Source organism: Biomphalaria glabrata, chromosome 15, assembly GCF_947242115.1.
Source record: "Biomphalaria glabrata chromosome 15, xgBioGlab47.1, whole genome shotgun sequence".
In the NCBI taxonomy this organism is placed as follows: Eukaryota; Metazoa; Mollusca; class Gastropoda; family Planorbidae; genus Biomphalaria; species Biomphalaria glabrata.
This window is the reverse complement of record NC_074725.1, coordinates 3,682,586-3,696,466: the sequence shown is the minus strand read 5'-3', so window position 1 is coordinate 3,696,466 and position 13,881 is coordinate 3,682,586. Positions and strand designations below refer to the sequence as shown.

Below are 13,881 nucleotides of genomic sequence, written 5' to 3'. Positions count from 1 at the left end.
TTTGGTGGGGAGTCTGGTTGACGAATTGTTTCAAGATGGAAACTTTGTGTCCTGCACTCCCAAATAATTGAGACGCTCTGGAATTGTAAAGGGAAGGACGATATAACGATATCGTCTTACAAAAGTTATTACTATAACTAAAAGATAGGCACAAACGTGTTCTCGATGGTAACTTTACAGATTGGGTTAGGCTATAATGTTATCAAGTTATTGTTATTAAATAGAACTTAAAAAAAAACAACAACACCAATGGTTTCAATATAGCACTAAAAATCAAAAGTATTCAACACTAGAGAATGTACTCGATGACTAAGAGAATGATTTTAGTGCCCAAGTCATATCAAGCGTGATCACACCCACTACATGTAGGCCTACACGGTGTCTACTTAAGGCTAGGCTAAGCAGACAAGCCCAAAAGATTCGTTCGCAAACTGCTGCACTGTACAACGAAATCTATGCGAAGAATAGGTTGATGGATTGGACGGCCTACAAGGCATTTACCCTAAAACTACAAAGACCGAGGTTAAACCCATGACGCGTTGCTAACCGGCCCCTAGAAACGTTTGTTCCAAATGCACAGTTAAGTCGATGATCCTTGGTTCTACTGGACTCAACTTTGACAATGTGTCGGAAATGACTTTGGTCCCTAGGCCGAAAACAGGCAGGCACCACTGCCCTAGGTATTAGCCGTGTCCATCAGAGCAAACCGTTTGTGTATGTCCACCCACAACACCAGCTCGACGCGTTCAGTAAAACTACGCTTATTTGAAACACACAGCTCACAGAACGAGAAATGTGTGCCAGCAAGCTTGAAAGGGGGGGGGGGGGGTAAAGGTCATACGGTGAGTGAAATAAACTTTTTGTGCTAGCGACATTTCAGAACTGAGACAAACAACGGGATGTCGGAAAGGTGCGTGTGTTTACTAAGACTGGCCTGATAACCCTCACACAACGTCCTTCTAATCAACAGGTTCTGAACAACACTCTGAACTCATTGTTCTCCCTCTAAAATCAACCTCGACAAATACGTCTGATTTCTGATTTTAAACCATGTCACCCGACTTCCAGGCTCCAGCTGCTGATCTATAAATAATGAGTCGTTCGCGTGTGTTTGAACTGTGAGGTTTGAGTGAGACTGTTCTAGGAGTACATTTCCTGTGCACCATAGTTCAGGGTTATCAGATCAGAAGTTATCACCATAGTTCAGGGTTATCAGATCAGAAGTTATCACCATAGTTCAGGGTTATCAGATCAGAAGTTATCACCATAGTTCAGGGTTATCAGATCAGAAGTTATCACCATAGTTCAGGGTTATCAGATCAGAAGCTATCACCATAGTTCAGGGTTATCAGATCAGAAGTTATCACCATAGTTCAGGGTTATCAGATTAGAAGTTATCACCATAGTTCAGGGTTATCAGATCAGAAGTTATCACCATAGTTCAGGGTTATCAGATCAGAAGCTATCACCATAGTTCAGGGTTATCAGATTAGAAGTTATCACCATAGTTCAGGGTTATCAGATCAGAAGTTATCACCATAGTTCAGGGTTATCAGATCAGAAGCTATCACCATAGTTCAGGGTTATCAGATCAGAAGTTATCACCATAGTTCAGGGTTATCAGATCAGAAGTTATCACCATAGTTCAGGGTTATCAGATCAGAAGTTATCACCATAGTTCAGGGTTATCAGATCAGAAGTTATCACCATAGTTCAGCCTTATCAGATCAGAAGTTATCACCATAGTTCAGGGTTATCAGATCAGAAGTTATCACCATAGTTCAGGGTTATCAGATCAGAAGTTATCACCATAGTTCAGGGTTATCAGATCAGAAGCTATCACCATAGTTCAGGGTTATCAGATCAGAAGTTATCACCATAGTTCAGGGTTATCAGATCAGAAGTTATCACCATAGTTCAGGGTTATCAGATCAGAAGTTATCACCATAGTTCAGGGTTATCAGATCAGAAGTTATCACCATAGTTCAGCCTTATCAGATAAGAAGTTATCACCATAGTTCAGGGTTATCAGATCAGAAGTTATCACCATAGTTCAGGGTTATCAGATCAGAAGCTATCACCATAGTTCAGGGTTATCAGATCAGAAGTTATCACCATAGTTCAGGGTTATCAGATCAGAAGTTATCACCATAGTTCAGGGTTATCAGATCAGAAGTTATCACCATAGTTCAGGGTTATCAGATCAGAAGTTATCACCATAGTTCAGGGTTATCAGATCAGAAGCTATCACCATAGTTCAGGGTTATCAGATCAGAAGTTATCACCATAGTTCAGGGTTATCAGATCAGAAGTTATCACCATAGTTCAGGGTTATCAGATCAGAAGTTATCACCATAGTTCAGCCTTATCAGATAAGAAGTTATCACCATAGTTCAGGGTTATCAGATCAGAAGTTATCACCATAGTTCAGGGTTATCAGATCAGAAGTTATCACCATACTTCAGGGTTATCAGATCAGAAGTTATCACCATAGTTCAGGGTTATCAGATCAGAAGTTATCACCATAGTTCTATTTTGTTATGTGCAACGCATTATTTTGAAACAAAATTTCCCTTGATAATAAAAAAAATGCAAGCAATAAAACTTAAGTCGGGGCCACATTGGACAAAAGTCTGCATTATACTGAGAAGAGTGAATGCCAATGAGACCAGAGCCTCCACAACAAATGACACTAGATCTAAACTGGAGTTCACAAAAAGTATCACTAAATTTGAAGGCGCGGTGGTCTGAGTGTTAAAGTGGTGAACATAATTTATAAGACAAGATTTAGAAACACAGAATCGTGTTAACGTCTTTAATTTATAGGATCAGATTTAGATCAACGAATTCGTATTTAATGACTAGCTTCCAGCCCCACGCAGATCAATAGGGTGGAATATGAAACGAACCTCTCAGACACTCAAGCTAACTCTATATAGGTGAGTGATTTAAGAGGGGCGGCCCACTTATGTATCGTTTTATCGTAACACTTACAATGTATCACTATACTTTCACAGAGTATACCAAACAAACACAAAAAAAACCCAGGCCCGAAACGCAAGTTCGGCTCAGACATCTCTATGGCCAGTCACAGCGCCGTCATGTAACGATGTTCTGATCGCGTGTTGCGAGAGGTGCCGTCAATGAACAGAGAGAGACCGACTGGGGGGGGGGGGGGGGAGAACAAACAGGAGGGAATCGATGCCAGAGACTGCCCATTACGGAATCCTCACTAATGAAAAGCATTAAATAAATATATCGTCGTCCATCCGAGACAACATTTGCCCAGCCCCCTCTCTCTCCAGGGCTCCAGGACTAACCATAGCTGTCATGAGGCCAGTGTTTGTGTCTACAAAGCAGAGTTTCTCCATTGTCAATGCCAGACAAAAGATACCGGCATCTAGACAATGTATCACCCAGACAGCAGTACCACTCAAACAAACACACACACACATACCAGAGATCATACATCAGCCCTTTAACAATGACGTTTAGTCTAGCCTAATCCCTTATCTCAGCTGTTTCAAAAAATCTTTTTTAAAGAAAAAAAAGCTCGTTAAATGGATGCCCCACAATGCCCGAGAACAATAAAACGGAGAAACGAGAGAGTGAGAGAGAGAAAGAGAGGCAGCGCCGAGACTAGCAATCACATCCAGAATGTACAGGCTTAGGCATTGTTACGCAATAAATATGACGTCATTTGTTTACGTTTAAAAATATGTAATAACAAGTTTATTTGCCACCCAATATATAATACTGCTAAATTTATTTATGATAAATTTTATGTTAGAGATTCCAATTTCTACGTAACAAACATTTTGACGAAGAATGCAGAAAAAAATCAGGATGGTAATAGATACAATCAAAACGTTAGTGTTTATACAACCAAACTAAAATCTATATTACTCGGAAAAAGGGGGGTGGGGGAAATAACGGAAAATACAGCCAAAAAAAAAATATCGTTGGTTTATACAGTACACGTTGTGTTCAATGTATAATTACTGCCCAAGCTTCTAAGTTTCATAGACTTTTATTATACTTCCAATTTGGACTTCACTGTCTTGGTAAGCCGCTAAAGCCAATGAGTGAAGCATCTGTCCTGGGGTTTCGCCTCTGAGGCCAACCCGTGAAGTAATCAATAGCCAGAAATAAAACAGGAAGGCCACTTGCAGCACACTACATTGGGGGCTTGGTGGGGGAGGAGGTGCAGGAGTCACGTGGCGTGGGGGAGTGGGCAACTAATTGCTTTGATGAATTGGTCAAACATCACATAAAACATCTGCCCCCGAAACTGTCAATGGTAAATAGCATGTGTCATTGAGAAGGACTTGTCAGCAATAGAAAAATGTACACTCATAAAGTTAAATAATGAGTCAGGCTCATTCATCAAAGACACATCGATATATGTGCACATTTTTTTACCAAGAATGTAACTTTGTAACGGAACGGAAATTATGCCTACCAAAGAAAAAAAAAGTTGAACAGAAACTATGCCTACTGAACAGCTGTGACGCAAACATTGCCTACCGAAAATGCAATCAATGTCGTTGCCTACTGTCTCGGAAGCTCGCCAAGCGGAAAGCAGAGCGGGAGGGTTCAGCGACGCATCAGGAAAGGGAAAAAAAAACACACTAAGTGAGCGGGCTGGGCCGTGACAGGGCGAGGCCGTTGTTTAATCCAGATGACCACCGGCCTGATCGATGTTGTCCGAGCTAACGATCGCCAGCGGGCAGTAATGTTAACAACAGGCCGGCCCATAATCTCGGCACCGAAACACAGCGTGTCAGGGACAAAGCAATATTGGAACTACCGGGCAGGAGGAGATCACTAGGTGCTGACCACTCACCGTGCCCAAGTGTGAATTATATATGATCAATATTATCTTATAATTACATATAAGCTTTGTAAACACTAATAATAATTACGTCTTACCATGAGTTAAACGTCGTTCTCAAATCAATTAGAGAATTAAACTCTACTGACTGATTCAAATACCCCCGTTTCGTAGTCTGGAGTGTTTTTGATTATGAATTTGTCATATGGAGTAAGAAAAAGTATTGTTTAGTGTTTTATGCTATATCGCTACTTTACTTTGCATTAAATGGTAGCTTCCAACAAGGACAAATTTCACTAGTCCCCATTTTCAGCTTCCGGAGCATGTGATGGTTTATTCTGTTGTGTCCGGTTCTGGAAAAGAAACAAATTATACGTCGGTCGCGTCAGGATAGTTTATAATAGGCGTCGTCTTTCTTCAGATTTGGATGAGAGCCTGTCCATTTGTTTGTTTTTATTCTACTCACTGTTTCTTCATTTCCTTATCAAAACTTACATCTATATTATTCTATATCGTGAATATTTTTTTAAAGTAAGTAAATGTCATAGTGATTTCAAAAATTAAGTAATATATGAATAGAAGCAGAGCAAGTAAAACTCTTGAAAGGCTTTCAAAAAAGGGAAAGATCTCTAAGACATGACTGAAGCTTCTTGTATTCACACACCCGGTGACTGCCCGTTCTTCTCTCCTCAAGTTCTAGCACAAATGAACTACAATAGCGTGTCCGTCAAAAGACCACTCCAGTCCGTACAACGACAGGGGCACGGGGGGGGGGGGGGGAGGAGCAGCGCCTGCGTGTAAGAGGGGGGGGGGGGAGAACTTCAGCCCCAAAGAAAAGAAAGCGCCCGCTGTGGCTTGCAATGTTATCGATGAATCACAAGTTCACAAGCAGTCAGTAGATTTAAGATCAGAACGTCCCAGAGAGGGGAAAAGAAAAAAAAAGAGGGGGGGGGGGGAGGGGAGAGAACAACGCTGCCAAAAGTACAACACACACACACACATATACTGTAGAGGTCAACGATGGTGTGTTCCAAACAGAAGGTACAAGTTACTGCTGTAGTTTACTCCTGACCCCGACCCCCTTTAACACACACACACACCTCCTCTTCTTGTAACTAACAGTTTTCACCTTGTGGAGACTAAGACACAGACTGGTAAAACTATTTAAAACACCAAGAGACGGTGTGGTAGATCTACAGTTTGCGATCCCGAGTGATTCGTTCTTGCCAACATCTCCTTGTGTTCGGCGAACATCGAAGAAGGTAGCAATGGCGTATTTGGTCCTGGATAGAGAACGTACTAATGCTGGCGTCGATAGGGTCCCAAAACTTGCAAGTTTTAATTGCCATTTAAAAATTAATAAATATTTTCCCCTAGTTTAATTAATCCCATACACCCCCCCCCCGGGCCAAAAAAAGTCTCTAAAGGAGAGATTATCAATCTGGTGAAGCTAAGAACGATAAACCTTATCAGACGCACGCTTAAGACCTTTCTTGGCCAACGCAACACCGAGCTGTATAATAATACCACTGCACTGAACTATATATAATAACAGTGAAGGACACAAAAATGTCAAAAAATGAGTTTTGATGTAATGATGACTCCCAAACTATTTCACAACGTGACAAATGTTTGTTAAGCGCCTAATAAAAACAAAACATTACAGAATCTAATGTCGAAATAACAACACTATAAATGAACTTGACAGCGACCATGCTATAGTTGTATTAATAAAAACTATTAAAACAATCGGTTGACAAGCGCCGTTGTGAGTATAATGAAATACATTTGACAAAAATCTATAAGTTTGCGTAGATTTTAAAATGGATCAATCAAGGCTCAACGTTCGCTGCCTTTCTTATAACAAAGCCATAGATCTAAGCAGGTAGCAGACACACAATTACGCCATTTTGGTTTATTTATACAACTTCATGGTTTAAAAAAAAAACACAAAAAACTTCTAGATCTAGATCTATACGTTTAAAAAAAAACAAAAAAAACATTCATTCATGATTCAAAAAAAAGTTACGTTTTGCAAGGTCAGCACATTCTTCATGGCTGTTTCCTGTTTCCTCCCACTCCAGACAGACAAACACACATGCACATAACAGCACAAAGAGACAAAATGAGATCCCCTCACAGGGGAAAGTTTGTTTTGTTTGGTAGAGTCAACACATGTCTAGCCTAGTACGGGACCAAGTTGAACAGGTGAACTGGCTTCTTCAACCTAGACCTAGACTACTAGCAACATTTGAGCCAGTTTTAATGACCAACAACCTTTTGTGACGTCCATTCCACCAGTGGTTACAGTACTACAAAAGGACTACAAAACACTACACCGAATCCAATACCAACGTTGATGACTACTCTCACAAACTGATCAATCAATGTCACACAATATCAATAAATTATTACATGAAATGGAAACTAACAAAATGCACAATTATTCCCCACCCCCTTTACTCAGGTATAGTTCAATACAAGATAACTTCCTACTGATATGGTATGGGCTTTGAACTATCATCTCGATGATTCAGGGTTTGAAAAGTGCCATTGTGGGAGGGTTTGAGCTAGAATATATTAGTAAAAAAGTAAAGTATCCCTTTCAGACCTAGCAATCTATGGGGTAGATAATGCAAAGGTCATCTGTTTCTGAGGCCCACAGTTAAGGAGGGTGTCTTGTGGCCAGCAAAACGTCTAACCACCTTTACTTTTCCCCAATAACATCAGGTACCCATTAGAGCTGGATGGACTCAGAGGAGCCATAAAATCAAGAAATTCTAAATCCCAGTCTTTACCAGGATTCAAGCCCAGAACCTTTGGTTTGGAAGCCAATCGCTTTACCACTCAGCCATTGCAACTCCTCTGGCTCGAATGTAATAGTTTTCAAATCCGAAACATGTAAAACAAACACTGATAGTCTAACTGAACTGCATATGACATTCAACTTTACAAACAACAAAAATAACACAAGGAATTTGTGGCTGCATTCAAAGAAATCCAAATTGAACCAAAAAACATTTTATCAGTCATTGTGAGCTCTATGCAATTTTATAACCAGTGGACTTGTGTTTTAAAAATAGTCAAATGTTTTCATTGAAAATATTTACAAAAACTATCATTTTAAACTCATGCAGTAACTTAATGTTACTTAAAATTGCACTGGACAATTCAATTATATATATATATATATACATACATATATATATATACACAAACATATTTTGATAATTTAAAAAATATTTCCTTTCTTGTCTTACACATAAGCAGGCACTAAGCAATTGTTCAATGTCATAAGTACTTGAAATGTATTTAATGTGACTTGTGTTTTGCATCATTACTTATTATTAAATACATTTTGTTGGGAAATTATATTTTAAATTTTGAAGAGAAAAAGTTGATCATTGGTAGGCATAACCTAAAGTGAAGTACAGGATTGGTGTGAATATATTTAAATCCCCCCTCCCTTTGATATATAAAATCTCAATACATTCTCCTTTATTATTATTTTTTAAACTCCTATATATAATATTTAATACAACTATTATAATATTATATAATATTGTTATAACTATATACCTGTATATGCTATAAGACTATCAGCAGTAGATATATTATAGATCTACTAGACTAGATGATATCTAGATATGAATCTATATTGTATATATATATATTTCTTTGCAGATTAGTAGTAGATCTATATATTTTATAAAAAATGTAAAAGATCTAGACTAATCTAGAGTCTAGTCGTTGTAGATCAATATATCTTGTAGATCTAGATTACTCTCTATAAAATCTATATCAAGTCATTCTATATATAATATCATGGTATAGAGTATAGATTAACTAAACAATTGCATGATAGAAGGCAGTTAGGGTATAGATAGTATAGATTATAGTCTAGTCATATCTCTATTATTCATTCTAGGTCTATTATCTATAGACTCAGTATAGACATAGATTATATATATCCATATATATATAGTATTATTAGTATATTACATATAGATCTAGATCTATATACTAATATAGAATATTCAATATAGATTTATAAAAATATAATTGTAATCTTTAGTAGATAGATCTATTTATAGAGTACAGATCTAGATCTAGACCTAAACTATCTTATATTACTTATAAATATTTAGATCTATATTATACTATAAAATAATGTCTATATTAACTATATTATAGATCTAGAATCTAGAGTAGATATTAGACATAATGATAATAATTAGAATTAGAGTTTATTAGAGATGATTGGTAGATATTCTTCTAAGACTAATCTAGATCTAGATGATAGATCTAGAATCTAGATCTATAATAATATTATATATTATTTATTATACTAGATCTAATACTATCAGTAATAGTATCACTTATCACTATCACTATGCCCTATGTCTATGTAGTTATTGTAGTATGTTAAGTACTTTGTACTTACGTTCTTAGTTAAGAATACGATCCACAGCTCAGGCCCAGGGGTCCGAATTATATAAATATTTAAACACAGGCTAGGCTAGTAAAATACAAAATTAGATCTAGATCTAGGAGTAAACTACTCTAGAAATGACTGAAGTAAATCTAACTCTATTCAGTATTCTCACAATAAGTTGTCACAAGTGACAATCACAATCTGAATCTCACTAATCACTAATCTCATTCTCAGTCTCGGTCAGTGTATTGTATTCTCACTGTAACAGTATTTTTTAGTCTAGATCTACTCTAGTATCTGTGACAGCAATATTTCCTCAATATTTAATGAAACAGACAACACAACAAAACACTCAAAATAGTAATCCAAATGTATTAAATTGCCGACTATATCATCAGCTGTTGGAAATATAGTGTAATATCCAGCGAACAAATATTCTAATAATCTAAAGCTCATTCACTTAACACCCATATTAGTATCCGTCAAGTCGGAAAGAACGACAACCAATAGCACATATTGTCCACCTTTTTCCCCTTTCCAGAAATTAAAAAAAAAAAAAGGATAAGAAAACCCCAGATTTTTTTCAATACACTGTCATAATAATTATTTCAACACATTGTAGATCTATTCTATAGCGTGACCAAATAAAGGCGTAAACTTTATGAATACCTTTAATTTTGTACATAAAACTGAATATACATTAAAGCACTAAAAAATAAGGCTTAAATAAAAGATTACAACGAATAATATAGGCCATGTTCGTTGTTCATGTAGATTATCTTCTGAACATTTTATATATGTTTAAAAAACATCTGCTTTTGAAATGTCTATATTATAAAGTTTATTACAAAGAAGAAGTAGTTTTTATTGAATATCTTTTTCATAGCTATATTATTATTCATATTGCTTATATAAATATATTAATACAAAATGTAGAAGAATAAAAAAAATAAAGTTTTATGATTAAATAAAATATTTCATATGTTATGTATGTATACAAGAATAATTAAAAGTTTTTTGTACAGACTTATTATTTAGAGGCACCTATTTATTTCTATTTATTTATCTATTTATTTTTGTTTTAAAATATTACACAGGCTTTAATTTGGCTGCTAAATCTGGCACAGGCGAATCGCGTCCTCATATCATTGATTTTTAACTAGCCACAGTTTCGTATCTCCGACGCTAAAAAGCATCGAAGAACGAATATCCACATTTTCATGGATCATTTTTTTTTTAAACAATTATCTAACCAGTAACTGATATTATTATTATTTTTTTTTTTAATGATATGTAGAAATTGTCCGTGAGCCCATTTTAGTTCTTTTCAAAAATTATTTTTCAAGTATTTTCAAAACATTAAAGGAAAAAAAAATCTATTTAGATCTAGTTCTAAAGTATTTTGTCACAAAAGCTACTAAAACAGTTAAACACACTTAAAATGTTTATCGACCTTTAGAGAATAAAGGCTAGATTAAGTCATGTGAAATCTAGATAACCAAATGACCAGATTTTCTGTAGATAGAAAACAACTCTAAGATTTAAATTTGTGGTCACATCACTTCATGATCACGATAATGTCAAAGAAATGTCCTTGCGGTTTTGGGCTCAGCAGAAAGACATCTAGGCTATCTTATCGTTGCAGCATTTATTCCCCTCCCCCTTTTTTTGAATATGCACCAAATCATTGAAAGTCCTAACGGTTTCGTGCTGTGAATGCACCATAGAAGTTTATATATTTTTTTAAAAGTGATTAGAATAGATAAGTATCCCTCACGAAAATAAAATTCCCTATGACCGTACTTAGCATGGGTCTCAAGCTGATCGATGAAGGAAAAACACTATTTTTTTTAAATTTATTTTCAGAAAAAAATTCCGAAAGAAATATATATCGTTTGGCTTAGACTATATCATACAATCTGATGGTCTTCCAGATATAGGCTATTACTCAAAGAGCTAAGCAACGAGTTCGAACCTGAGTTCAAAATATTTTGTCATGCATCACTTAAGATATTGCTCTGAGGGACAGGAAAGAAGCTAATGCCATTCCACTATTTAAAAAAAAATAAAAAAAAATCTGATCTCATATTCTTATCTTGTAGGCCCCTATAATACAGACAAAAGTAGATGATTACGTCCTACGTACGCGTCATGCATCTAGTCATGCATTGTTAACCAATGACTTAAATTTTGCGAAGTCTAATCCAGAAAACTACAGGCCAGTATCACTGACCAGCATCACATGTAAAGTACATACAATATATTATCTTATAAATTAGAGACATCACTTCAAATGGGAAGATAATAATGCGTTACGTATTTCATGTGTCAATCTAGTCATGCATATTAATCAGTGACTTAAACTGTGTTAGGTCGTTGGTTTTCCTGGCTGGCTCAGGCAACCCATTCCATGTCCTAATATAGCACTAGGGAAGAAGGAGCATTTGTACACATTTGTCCTAGCATATGGAACAAGGCATGTGCCTTTCTTTTTGTGTCTTTCTGAACATTTTCAAAATTAGATTTTGTATTTGTAAATTATGGTCGTGTTTTATGTATAATTGTTGCTTTAATGTTTTATTTTAGTCTACTGTCCTGAGGCGTCTCTAAATTTAGTGATTTTATTCTAATCAGATGTGAATATTCGTTTGTTATAAATCTTGTCTATTTACCTCACAAAAGTCTTTACAATTATTATGTACAGCAGACAGGAGAATTTCGACCATTTTGACACACTAAATTCGCGTAGAATCACATTAGCGGAGACTAAGAAATGTCTTATTTAAAGACATTTGAGTCGACATTGTTGCATACGCTTCTCACAAAAACGGTATAGGCTACAGTTTAAAAGGTTTTATCGGAAGAGGAAATATTTTATTTATTTTTTTTTTAAATGTCATTTTACTTGGTTATTCAATAAATGGACTGAAAAGATAAATTGGCGAGATAAATAAAATAAAAAATTGACCAGCGTCGCCTCCACCCCTTTTCTTTAATATATAACAGTTGGAATTGATGCTCTTCTGCTAGTTCATAGTGTTTTTCTATGATTATATTGCCCTATACACAGATCTAGATCTTATAGCCTACATATAAGGAATGTCTGCATGAAAACATGTTTATTGAGATCTGTGTTTCTGCGCCTGGTTTTGTTAGTGATAATTGCACACACCAGTAAAAGTACGGGCAGATAGAAAGATGCAAGTAGGCCTACATGCGACACAACAATATGCAAGGTTTGTGTGTTTATTGCCATGCGTTTATTTACTAAATAGAAAGTAGGCCAATAAATAATTATTAGGCCTAAAAAAACGCATTGAGATAAAGCAAACACTATAAACTTAACGAGAGTTGTAAGAACGTATTAACAAAGTGATCAGTGAAAGACTGTTTTCCTCAGTTAACCAAAAGTAACCATTAATAGTCAGCTTGGTTCAACGTTACAGACTTAACTGTTTTTATAGCAAGGTGGCTGAGTGGTAAAGCACTTGACGTTTGAACCGGGGGTCCCGGTTCGAATCCTGATGAAGACTTGAATTTTTTTTATTTCGGGATCTTTGGACACCTCTGAGTCCACCCAGCTTTATTTGGACCTGACATTAGTTTGGGAAAAGTAAAGGCGGTTGGTCGGTCTTCTGGCCACATGACACCATCGTTAACCGTAGGCCACAGAAACAGATGACCTTTACATCATCTGCCCTTTAGATCACAAGGTCTGAAAGGGGAACTTTACTTTTTTACTTTTATATCCGAGCCCAAACCTCTCACGTGATGGCACTGTTCAAACCTGGAACCATGGAGATGACAGTTCAAAGCTCATACCACATCAGTAGGAGGCTAAACAGGGGAAATCTGAAAGGGAAACAATAGTCCGCTCAGCTTCGAAATCCATATTATCATAAAGTGATATAGGGCGTAAAGTTCTGACCAGTGTCGCTTTAAATAGGCTTTTATAAACGCAATGTCATGCTTACACTTTTACTACCATCACAAAGTGAATCTCTCACTTCTAGCCCACTACCATCACAAAGTGAATCTCTCACTTCTAGCCCACTACCATCACAAAGTGAATCTCTCACTTCCAGCCCACCACCATCACAAAGTGAATCTCTCACTTCTGGCCCACTACCATCACAAAGTGAATCTCTCACTTCTAGCCCATTACAAACTCAAAATAACTTAACTATTTTCAAGTCAATTTTCACACTCAAAGGAATTTTATTAGCGACGTTTGTATTTAACTAGACCTAATCATTTCTAATGGTTACAAGTTTTCATAACACTGGCCAGTCTTTTCAAACACATTTATCATGAAACGTAGTAGATCTGTGATGCCGCGTGGCGAGATATTCCATAGCAGTACTAGAATAGGCCGTCTGCCTGGTCGTGTGGCACGCGCTTCGAAATTTCGTCACGATGTTTCCGAGTTCAAAACTTGACCGAGCTCTTCCACTGCCGCCCTGTGGAACTTTGGTCCATTCGTGAAGGAACGTAACTTATTTCTAAAACAAACAAAAAAAGAATGTCTTTTTTTTTGTTATTTATTTTTTTGTTCTGACACTCTGAAGAAAAGTATTAAGTGGGTGCAGACTGCAACAAGACATCATGAACT

The 13,881-nt window shown here is 36.5% G+C and overlaps 1 protein-coding gene across 3 annotated transcripts in view; it reads right to left on the bottom strand.

Moving 5' to 3' along the window:
• LOC106060999 (FERM, ARHGEF and pleckstrin domain-containing protein 2-like) overlaps positions 1-9,816 on the bottom strand; it is a 118,433-nt gene extending 108,617 nt beyond the window's left edge. For all 3 annotated transcript variants that reach the window (XM_056011786.1, XM_056011785.1, XM_056011789.1), the window contains exon 1: positions 9,279-9,816. The gene's annotated coding sequence lies outside the window, so the exon portion shown is untranslated. The remainder of the gene's footprint in view (positions 1-9,278) is intronic.
• Between the last annotated feature and the right edge of the window lie 4,065 nt (positions 9,817-13,881).